At 40.7% G+C, this 3,957-nt stretch overlaps 1 pseudogene; it reads right to left on the bottom strand.

The window, feature by feature from the left end:
• Positions 1-934: 934 nt before the first annotated feature.
• Positions 935-2,935, bottom strand: LOC149029962 (cytochrome P450 86A8 pseudogene; annotated as a pseudogene).
• Positions 2,936-3,957: the final 1,022 nt, after the last annotated feature.

Below are 3,957 nucleotides of genomic sequence, written 5' to 3'. Positions count from 1 at the left end.
AATTTTTGAAAGAAAATTATGAGCAAATAGAGAGTAAGCATGAGGGAGAGAGAAATTTTCTCATAATAAAATTTCTGGTTCACCAGATTATAGGCCCATTCCATTGATAATGGCAACACCTTTGGACTGAGAGCAAAAAATTAAATAGGAAAGGAAAGGAAAGAAAAGAAAGATAAGGGAAACACAAGTTGGAAGACGTCTTACATTATTTTCTAAATTTGTTCCACTTTCAAACAGCACCAAATTGAAAGACATCTTGGCATCCAAACGAAGCTCCCACAATGATTGGCACTTAGAATACAAAACACATCAGTTCCTATAGATCATCACAATATATATCACCTCTTGGCATCCAAGCGAAGCTGCCACAGTGATAAGTGATGACACTACCAACACTAGAAGCACCTCAATCGACACAACAACGTAACAACACAGTTTTTTTTTTTTTGGGGTTTAAGAACTCCGGTTTTCAAGGCTTTGCCCTGACTACTCCGGTGTTCGACCGGGATCGCACACCTGACTGTGGTGGGTGAGTCTCCCAGTGAGGATTTTTTGCATCCACAAGGTTTTGATACCGAAATCTTGCTTAAGCGGACCAAGCTGCTTACCACTTGGACCAACCCCCATTGGTACGTAACAACACTGTTATTGTATTACATGCACAACTTTATTAGAAACTAATGGAACACAACACATGATTTCACGATGCACCTTATTTACTCCATCTCTCTTGCACTAGCACTACTTTTACTTCCATCTCTCATGCACAACACATGTTTCTCGATGCAACACTAGAAGCACCTCAATCCACACATCTCAATCCACACATCAATGTAACGACACAATTATTGTGTTACATGTGCAACTTTATTAGAAACTAATGGAACACAACGCATGGTTTCTCGATGCACCTAATTATTTACTCCATGTCACTTTCAGTAGCAGTACTTCTGTCACTGTACTTTAATTATAGCCTCGAAAATGCCCCTTATCTCTCATAAAGCAATCAATGAGGCCCCTTCTGCAATCAAGATCGACTAGCATCCAACATATATGAATGCACAACACCAGTACTAGTAGTTGTTTATATGCGTTTACCAAAAAAAACAGTAGTTGTTTATATGCCAAACACTCATCAGATTACGTAGTCCTTAGTAGACCTTGCTCTCGAGTTACGTGGTTTAGCAGTGCCATCGACCATCTAATCAACCGTGTCCAAGTTGCTGCCACAGTTGACATTTCCACCAGGAGTCGCCCCATCCATTTCCTTGCGTATTTCAGCTGCCACCGCCACGAGATCCCTGTGGTGCATCATTACCAGCATCCCATTCTTCATTGGTAGATTAATTGTTAACTTTGGTTCCACACAATGAATGACCTGGTACTAATGTCAGGCGATGCCTGAGCAACACCGCCGTGGCGATGGACTTCATTTGCATATAAGCCATGTCCTTTCCTAAACATATCCTAGGACCTGCATTGAAAGCCAAGAACTCAAACTGGCTCTTCTCTTTGTAACTCTTCCCATCCGATGACAACCATCTCTCCGGCCGAAAGTCCATGCAGTCTTTTCCCCACGTCCACTCCATCCTTCCCGCAGAGTAAGTAGAGTAAACTACCTTTGAACCTGCTGGTACAAATGTGCCATCTGGCAATACATCGTCTCTAACGACTTCCCGTATGTTTATTGGCACAGATGGATACAGTCGGAGGGTTTCTGACAATGCTGCTTTCAAGTAGTCTAATCGACCAACCTCCTCGAACCCCAATGGCTCCTCCAACCATTTTGATATGTCATCGCCACGTGTATCCATTAGAACTCTGCAAGTCTCTCGCAAGATCTTTTCCTCCACTTTTGGGTGCAACATCAGTAACCAAAAGAACCAGCTCAATGCCCCTGATGACGTTTCTCGTCCAGCTATGATGAAGCTAAGTAACGCATGTTGGATTGAGGTGTCGGAGGGGAAGAGTTCTTTTTGAATCATCAACCTAGAGAGCATGTCGTCGTGTGGGTTTTCTTTCTGTCCTGTTCGAAGACTTTGTTGTAGTTCCAGTTTACGTGTCTTGATGACATCTAATAGGTATTGGTCCACATGTTGAATGCTCCTTCTCATGCCAACCTCCATCCCCAGCCGAAACCGTTTCTTCAACTTCCATATGGCTTGGGGAACAATAAATCGTTGTAGCAGGGCCTCAATAACTACGTAAAATGCTGATCCAAACCAGTGTTCTGGTAGTCCAGGGGATAACGTTTGAGGGTCCTTTCCGAACGCGAGTGCACATATGTTATCAAAAGATAATCGGAGGAGGAGGTCTTCAAGATCCACAATCATGGATTCCAATTGAGTTGTTTGAAGGATCGGGCAGAATCGTAGCTTGATGGTCTTGTTCAATTGTTGAGCCATGGCCCGTCGTAGTCTTGTGGGAGTGAACTCCATCGCGGTCACCTTTCTCTGAGATACCCACGTTTCGCCATCAGAGTTAAAGATGCTATCTCCATATAGATCATGGAGCGCAGCAAGCGTGGTGGCACCCTTTGGGTAGTTGTTGAAGTGGGTTTTTAGTATGTGCTCTACGTTCTTGGGATCACATGTCAAAGTCACCAAACCATGTTTTCGCGTGAGAAAAGGTACCAAGAAGAGACATGTTTGGAACGTTGCACCACTTCTGCGGAAATTATCGGTGACCCAATCATGGAAGCGGTCATAGTTGTGGAAAACTCCTGGAAGACAACCGACTAAAGGCCATACTCGTGGACCTTTCAGTAAACGCAAGGTAAAGGTGAACCATGTCAAGTATATAGCGGTTGCAACAACGAGCAATATTGCAATTGATGCCTCCATCGTGAATGCAAGTGTAGAAGTTTCTAATTTCTACTTCCAGAATAGTTTGATTTGCAGAAGGGGGTGTTTCAGGACTGTTCAAAGAAAATACTAGAGATAGAATGCAGGAAGTGTAAGGAGTGATTGCAAAGGTGATGATAGAGAGATTTATAGATGAATGCTCAACTGTTATATAATGATTGAGTCACATCTTGGCTCACTTCAGGCTTCTTAAAAATTGAGACACATCATTAAATTTGTACCTTCAAAGACCGTTGAGATTTAATGGAACATAGCCTTCTTCCTTTTCTTCTTGTAAATGGATTAAAACCTTGAGCCCAAACCATACTCTCTTTTGAGACAAAAATAAATTTTATAGTTGAATGTAACAACAACATTTTTTAAGTGGGTTGTCTTGTCGGTGGAGCTACCGAAAGTTTGGTATACATTCAATTGCCATGTCTTGTAATAACTCATTTATTCAATAATTTAAAAAGAAAATGAAGAAGAACAAGTTAATGTGAAACATGACAATGGACTCATGAGTAGGACTTTTTGAAAGATTTATCAACAATGGAAAACTCATAAATGCATTGGGACCTAGTTTTTAATTTGGGACATCCTCTAGCAATATAGTCCAGCAAACTCCTTGTCTCTCTATCTTGGTGCAATTTTTTTTAAACCCACACCCCACCCCCAAGTCATTGATTATTTTGGATACTAATTTGTAAACTTTCTTGGGGGGGGGGGTAGGAGGGTTTCTATAAACTTCAAAACATGATACATGTGAACTTGTTACATGTCAATTCAAAATTTTCATCATTTCTTTAGCTCTCCTTCAAATGTTAAATCCATAAAGATTCATTATTTTTAGATATATGTAGTTCTATCATATAATATCATTTGTATGAGATGATATGTATTAATTTTGTATGATGTGAATATCACATTAAGTTAATATCATTTTGATTGCATGGTATGGACTTTGTGTTTCGTAAGATAAGATGATTCTCATTCTTCAAATGCTTCATTGTTGAGGCGGAATAAGTTTACAAATGTCAAAAGAGAAGAAACTTTGGAAGGGCTCGACATCCATGTTCAACACGGAAAACCAAACGAGTCGGAGACAAACCCA

This window comes from Hakea prostrata, chromosome 1, assembly GCF_041222555.1.
Source record: "Hakea prostrata isolate BN-2017 chromosome 1, UWA_Hpros_2, whole genome shotgun sequence".
NCBI lineage: Eukaryota > Viridiplantae > Streptophyta > Magnoliopsida > Proteales > Proteaceae > Hakea > Hakea prostrata.
The sequence above is the reverse complement of the archived record's forward strand: the minus strand, read 5'-3'. Positions and strand labels throughout refer to the sequence as shown.